The 7,638-nt window shown below is 37.4% G+C and overlaps 1 protein-coding gene across 2 annotated transcripts in view; it reads right to left on the reverse strand.

Moving 5' to 3' along the window:
- Window positions 1-5,752, reverse strand: part of CNTN1 (contactin 1) — a 271,994-nt gene extending 266,242 nt beyond the window's left edge. Inside the window, exon 1 of one of the 2 annotated variants that reach the window (XM_019543375.1) lies at window positions 5,395-5,745. The gene's annotated coding sequence lies outside the window, so the exon portion shown is untranslated. Of the gene's footprint in view, window positions 1-5,394 lie in introns of both variants that reach the window. The other variant, XM_019543376.1, reaches the window with a different exon arrangement.
- Window positions 5,753-7,638: the final 1,886 nt, after the last annotated feature.

The following is a 7,638-nucleotide window of genomic DNA, read 5'->3' on the forward strand; positions in this document are numbered from 1 at the left end:
GCCACCGGGAGCCACACTGTGACTGCTGGCCAGGCTCTGCCCAGTAGGATCACTGCAGCTGCAGCCCCAGGAGGCCCCCAGGATCCCAGGTAAGGCTACTGGGACCAACACAGTGCTGGCCCCAGACTTCCCTACTGCCCCCAGCATAACTTGCTGTGTGCCAAAGCATATGTGGCACAGGCATTCCCCAGGGACACGTAGTGGCAGCACAAGGTACACTGCTGCTATTTGTCCGTGGGGAACCAAATGCCCATGCATGTGCCCATGGATTCCTATTTGAAATCTCTGGGTTTATTGTGTGAATCATTTGTAGGTGCTAATTTTGCATGGCATCCTGCATCACCCTTACAAGAATTGTACAGCATCCTAGTTAAGAATCACTGACTTATGTACTTAAATAAAGCCCAAAGTTTCAGAAGAGCTGAGGTCAAAAAGCACCTAAAAACTCACCTCTTCTTTTGGTCCCTAAAAAGGAGATGAACTGCTTTGAAATTTAACCATCAAGTGCTTAGATTAGGATTTGCCTCATGGTTTGTGTTTAAGTTAATAAAATTTGCAAAGCACTTTGCCATGAAACTGTATTATATAAAACATCGTTACATTGCTGACCGATGAATGAAAGAATTCCAGTTATTGTGAATTAAGTTTTAATGTTCTTCTCTAGCAAATCATCTGTATGTCCCCAAACTCCTAGGATATCAAACTGACCACCATTACTTCAGCTAGAGAGCTACTTATAAACGTGTTTCCTCATTTTGTGGTAGTCTTCCATCCATCTTTATATTTCACTGCCATTAGCACAACAGCTTTGAGTAGTTAGTACATTTCAGTATAAAGTTGTCACATGGAGTAAAAAATAAAAAAATAAAAAGCTGCTTGTACAAGTAGTATAAAGAACTCTGACACAACAGTTTTGACCATTGTTTTTCCATTGTCTTAAAAAAGGACCTGACATTAAGAGAGTTCAGGAGGACAAAACCTGGGACCTGATGAAAAAATGATTAATTCCTGCTCATCTTCTCTCTTCCATTGTAAAGTGCTCAAAATAAGGAATATAAAATAGATGTTGCCGGGGAGAGAAGGAAAGAATGAATGCCTTTGGTAAGGCAGAACTTGGATGGAAATGTCTGTTTTTAAATTTAACAGTGGGGAGATTTCCAGTTTTCTGTCAGATTACGTTGATGTGTTCTACTAACTATAGTACCAGTTTATTGGTACTTAAGGAAGACAGCTTGCTGCCTATAACGGTTTTATCTTTTCCTGAGTGTTCCACCAGGTAAGATGCCCCGAGTGCACATGTGCTCTAGGAGACTAAGAGGTATTTGTTCTGATTCAATTAGTATTAATTGGAGAAGGCAAGAACATAGCTTTCAAACCAAGGATGGAAAGATACTTTCAAGAACTATATGAAGACTCTATAAGCTTTCATGAGCCTGTATTAATAAAGCAGCTTACAGATTCTACGTCAGAAAGCAGATGAATAAATATTGTAGAGTGAAGCCATAATGAAGTCTGTAAGTAACAAACATTTTTTTTTAAAGGAGAGGAACCCAGGGCATTAGCCTCTTACCCATTTTTCATAATTATTGAAGAATCTTGTTTTTGAGCTCAGAAAATCTCAAAAATACAGAAAAATGTGACTACATTCTGAAGACTGTCTCTGTAAAATGATATTATGTACTTCTAGATTTGTTGCTATCCAATTAATCTAAACTGGACTCTGTTCAGTTCTGTCGATGAGTGGTTTAACACAGTCCCACCTCTCTCTCCCACAGCAGTCCCCAGACAATACTATTAACAGGAGTAAATAGTATCTTTTTTGCTGGAGGAACTGAACTGTTAAGTAAGAATATGATATTTATACAGTGACTTTTCTGACCCTAGCTACACTTAAACTATTCACAGATTTCTTTCTTCATGAACTTGAACATTTGCAATTACACAGAATCAATTTGAACTGGTACTTTATTTCTACCAATCAATCCATAAGGATATTTGTTAGCCTCAACAGACAATTTCCTCCCAACTGCAGTAGGAAATACATAACAAACATCATTAAGTTACTGCAACCATTTCACCATACCGTGCCAACGAATGTGGAAGACAGTGAAATGCCTATTCTCAAAACTTTATTTTTTAATGTTTGGTAAATTTGTCCTCATTGGCAAAGAAATACTCTGCTTAAATATCCTCATTATTTTAATAATTGTCCATGCACCTTCTGTTAGTATACTCATTGTCTCTTTGTTTATATGCATTAGTTTTGTGATTGGTACCTTCTCTCTCCCTTCACATCTTCTTTTACAGGCTTTGTGTTTCATTTCTTATATGAATGTAGCATAGTTTTACAATTGTTATCTGCTAGTATATTATGACCTGGGTCCAAAAATGACCTAGGCTCCTAAGAGTGCCACCTGCTACTTGAGTATCATTTCCTAAAACTTAGACACCACAACTTTCTGAAAAATATGGTTTTCATAGCACAGTTCTCAGTCAGTTACTGGCCAGGCTATGTGTTTGGTTTGCACCACAAAGCAAAAACTGGGCCACTGACTTGGTAGTAGGTATCACTTCTCTAACTAGTCTTATTTATGATAGAATACTATCTCCACTATTGGTCCAATATCTATATTTGAAACCCCACAGTCAAAATTTAAGTATACTGCCTTTAGTTATTTTATCTTCCATCTAAGTATTAGATATAAAAATCTTTAGTAAATTAGTGAAGGATGACTTTTTCTGTCTGAATTATACTCCATTTTCCAACAACAGCTCTTAGTTAGCTGATAGTTTCCAAATTTTCCCAACAACTTACATCAGATGCCTTTACTAAAATTCTAGACCATTTCTTGATCCTATTACTCCTGGTGGTTCTCTAATTGCCTGGGGGATCTATGTTAGCAATCCAAAGTTATTTGATTGACTAGCTTTCTGTTCAAATGGTCCTTATTATCATCACTTAAATATTTCAGTGCACCCTTTTGGAAATCCTAAATGAAGGGATTTAATACTCTAAATCTCAGTGAACTTTAATTGGAGTTTGGCAACCACCTCCATTATCTGCCTATGAAATTCCAGTCAGAAACTCTTACCAATTTTTAAAACTGTTTTCCTATGTTTATTTCCTTGTTAAGAAATCAATTCTAGTTTTTAAAACAATTATTTGTATTTCAACAACAATCATTATTGTCACTAGAATAGCATCTTACTGCATCATTGAATTTTAATAGGCATGATATGCTCGGGATACATTTTTTATGCAGACAAACCAATAACTACATATACAATTTATTATTTCTTTCTTTTATTTTATTCAGTTACTATTGGACACAGCATTGTCTAATTCAATTATGAAATTGTCCCTATACAACTTTTCCTTCTAACTGTTCTCTTCCACGTATCACTGTTATTGCTATATTCTGCAAATTATTTATTTTGGGTTCTTTCTTTGATGCAAGATGAAAAAAAATCATTACATTTTTTTATGGCAAAGGAGGAACAAAATTCAGAGAGTACCACAGTGCAAACAGACAACCAAATGTGCTTTTCTTTACTATTACTGTCCCAGCCTTGTATTCTTATGTTGTTGCTGTTCATCCAACAGGATTCACCCTTCAGATCACACTCCCAAAAGTGTGTTCCCACTCAGTGCTATTAATTGGCTAGTGAAGATTTTTATATCATGTTTACTTATTTTGAATGTCAGTCTTCTCTATTTTATCTTTTAAAAAATCCTCACCTCACTGAATAGTTGCACCTACAGCCAGGGGGCAAGTGAGTACTATTAACAGTGCTATGTGACTCAGCATTCAGGAGGCCTTCAAGATATAAGCAACACCTTTCCTTCCCAGAAGCTGTGTGATGATAAAGAGACATATTCTAAATGCTGCCTGTATCATATAGGACAACACCCAAAAACAGTTTAAAATGGTAAGAGAGAAATTATTATAATGTAGGATTTTACACTAATATATGCATTCCCTTACAGCGTGCTTCAAAAAGATCATTGCTCTGTATATTTTGCAGGGCAGGATATTAAACTCCCTATTAAGCAATATCAAGTATTTCCTCCCAACACTGAAATAGTAATAGTTAAGTAAGTAAAACACATTTTTCCAAGTAATTAATAGTCAAACAGCCTGTTCTTTAAGGCAGGGGCCCATACGTGTTTATGAAGAACATGGCAGAGTGAAACCTGAATACTGTCTGCAGCCCTCAAGTGTTACTGCAACATAAATATTAAATAACAGTGTAAATGTAGAGAAAAAAATGATAACATCTAGAATTTCTGTTATTATCTACAGTACCAACTGGCACTAACTTCTCAAAAATTCCAATCACATAGAACATGGCTTTCAGATTTATTAAATAAGCTGTCCTGCTCTTCCAGTACTTGCATTTTATGAAAAAATGTCCAAGTAAAAATATGAACAGATCTTTTCAAGTATGTATTGAATGTACTTTACATTGAATGTAGGGAGCTTGCATTTCAGTTTGGTTCATACCTTCCAAAACACAAAAGTTCATACCTAAAAATATATGAAAATACTTAAGAATGATATACACATGCATATATAAAACATCTATTTTACTAGAAAACTGGGTTTAATAATAAAAACTAAAACCAGTTTTATATTTCTTTTTCTTTTATATGTGTATACTGGACCACTACAGCAGCTTTTTACAAACCATAAACATCTCTTAATTACTGGTAGTCACATATGCAAATGTAATGCATATACTACATATGCTTTTAAATTTTCTATTTCTTGTCAACAACATGCATTTCCAGCAAATGGAGTCACTATAAATACCTCAGATCATCAAACAGACAGACTATTTTGAAGGACAATATGGGCAGATTTGTTTCTTCACTATAGAACTGCCCAGACTTTTCATGAAGATTTAATAGTTTGATCATCTCAGTCATTTATAGGGCAGCCTAGGAATAGATTCTGAGATCTCACTTCCTAAATATACTTTTATCTCACACTTATTTATAAATGTAGGAATAGATATAGAAACATAGGAATAAAAGAAAATTAAACTCCACTGTCATTATCCTGCTAGGACCTCTAATGAAATAGATCATTTTATTTTACTGTACTGCCCTCCCCACAATGCAGTCATCTATAGCAGGTAAGGCTTGATCAGAAATATACACTCATATACATTCCAATATGCAAAAGTTTAACAACATACATTCACAAGAGTCTTTAATTACTCATTTAAAAATACAGCAAGATATAACCAGCAATGGCCATTTAAGAAATCTGACTCTGCATTCCAGCACAGATATCTGAGTCAGTGTAACCACTCTGCATCACCATAATCCTGCCTCAGCATATTCTGGGTTCTGCAATAAGACCGACAGATAAAAAACATTCAGTTTACCTTAGATGATGAATTCCATCCTGTCCTTTGGTTCATAATAACTATTCCAACTTTGTATTTCTGAAAAATACAAGGATGGTTGCACAAATAAACTTCACAGATCCTCTCCTGCGGCAGAAACAAATTAAAAAAAAAGACTTCAAGCTGTGACCTCAGAGCAGAGCACAGCCGTTAGCATCCCTCAGCCAATCTTCTGTAGAAAACAGGTTAGACAGCAGGAAAACTGGCTCTGTACATGGCTGCAATGCTTTCAAATCAAGCATTCTGTGCTGTAAGCTCAGGGATTTATATCTTCTTAAATAGGCCGTCCTATTCAATGCTGCTTGTGTGCATGAAAATATGAAGCATTTCACTGCAGTCACTTTATACAAAAAACTATTCCAGTCATCTTTACAGTCTCTGCCACTTTGCTCTGAGACTAAAGAATGAGCACAGCATGCATAATTCATGCATTAAAATCTTTTGTGCACTTCCTGTAGCCACTGTTACATCCAGTAATGGGATATTGATCTGCTCATCACTAAAACAATTGGGGCTAGGCAATTGGTTTACTGCAACAAAAATATTCCAGCCAAAATCAGATGCAATCTTAGGCTCTCCACCTCTGCAGCAGTCATGCATAACACTAACATACATAGCATGACATTTACATACTGCAGGGTTGAATCTGAGCTCTGCATTTCTCTGTCCTTCAGAAAATGCTGCATCATCTGTTCTTTTTATTTCAACTGTATATTTTCTGAAGTATGTGTCTTTAAATAGTATAAGAGCTAGATATGATTTTCTCTCAACTTCACAGCACAGAGAATAACTAAGTGTACAGAAATGACACAACAGTAAAGTTTTTCATTGCTTTCTGTACTATATTTGTATTAACTTGCTCATATTTGAGGATTAAAAGCTTTGAGATTCTTTATTAAATATATCATATTAACCCTATATAAAACAGTGCACACACATAATTTTGTTTAGCATAGTTACAATTGTAGTTCATATAATATCCGATTAAAAGAATATAATCCACAGTATCAAGGTATGTAACCTTTATCAAAGATCTGACTATTCCAAAATCTTTCCAGCATACTCCCTCCCTTTTTCATCTGAGTTACCTCAACAAAAAGTTCCCAACAACAGTTTACTAGCTCTTTCTTTCTCTGGCAAACATACATTCACCTCAGCCACTTAAGTCTGCCATATATGTATCTCAAATAAAATCCTCTTGGTACAAAGGAGAGGGTTCTGGCTCACTAACGGAACTTTAGGGCCAGGGACAGAAATGACACAAACTGGTTTAAACCTGTAACAGAACAGAAGCTCAGTGCAAATAAACCAGTTTCAAAATGGCTGAAACTGGTTTACGATAAACCTGGTTGAATGTAGTATCTGACTTAACTGATTTGGATCAAACTGGTTTATGAAACTTCTGTCCCAAACCACTTCCTGATTCAAGTTAAATCAGAGTCCTTCAGCATCCCAACATGCTCTGCAGCCCTGGGCTGGGCTGTCCGCTTCAGAGAGCAGGGCTGGCCCCACCCCTCTGCTCCCTAGCTGGAGCCGTGAGGGCTGGCTGATGGGGGGGACAAACCCAACTGGGGATGCAGCCCAGTCTACAGGGGGAGGGGGGAAGCCACCCTTGCCCCCAGGAAAACCCAGGCTGGGGTCTGGGGCCAGAGAGAGGAGTTAAACTCCTCTTTCCCTGAGAATGGAGCTAGCTGCCCTGCCCTGCTAAACTTACTGCTGGCTGCAACTGTGGACTACAAATCCCAGAGGCATCTGCAAGCAGGAAGAAGAAGTCATGAGCAACCCTGCAGAGTCCTGCTGTTGTAATTCTGGACCACAAATTCCAGAGACCTCGGAGGCAGCAGGAAGAGGAAGTGAACACACAGCCAGAGAGCCCTGCTCTAGCGCCCCCTCCCCCCAAATGTCTGTTCACTTCTATTTCAATTTAACCTGTGCATCTTAAACTAACCTGCAAACACTGAATCAATTCAGCCTCAGGCTTTTTGACTGTCTGTACCTAGCCAAGAAGTAAAAGGTGGAGACTGGGAAAAGAGATGGCAGGAAAGTTTAGAATCATCACTGAGGTGAGAGACTGTTAAATGTCCCTGCATTACCCATGTGCTACATAGCATGTAGAGTAAGTGAATCAAGCCACTAGAGCCAGAATTTCATTTGGGGCCTGATCCTAAGCCTATGGAAGTCCATACAAGTGTTTCACTTGTGTTTGGATGAGTTATTGCCACG

This window comes from Crocodylus porosus, unplaced genomic scaffold, assembly GCF_001723895.1.
Source record: "Crocodylus porosus isolate Cpor-Errol unplaced genomic scaffold, CroPor_comp1, whole genome shotgun sequence".
NCBI lineage: Eukaryota > Metazoa > Chordata > Crocodylia > Crocodylidae > Crocodylus > Crocodylus porosus.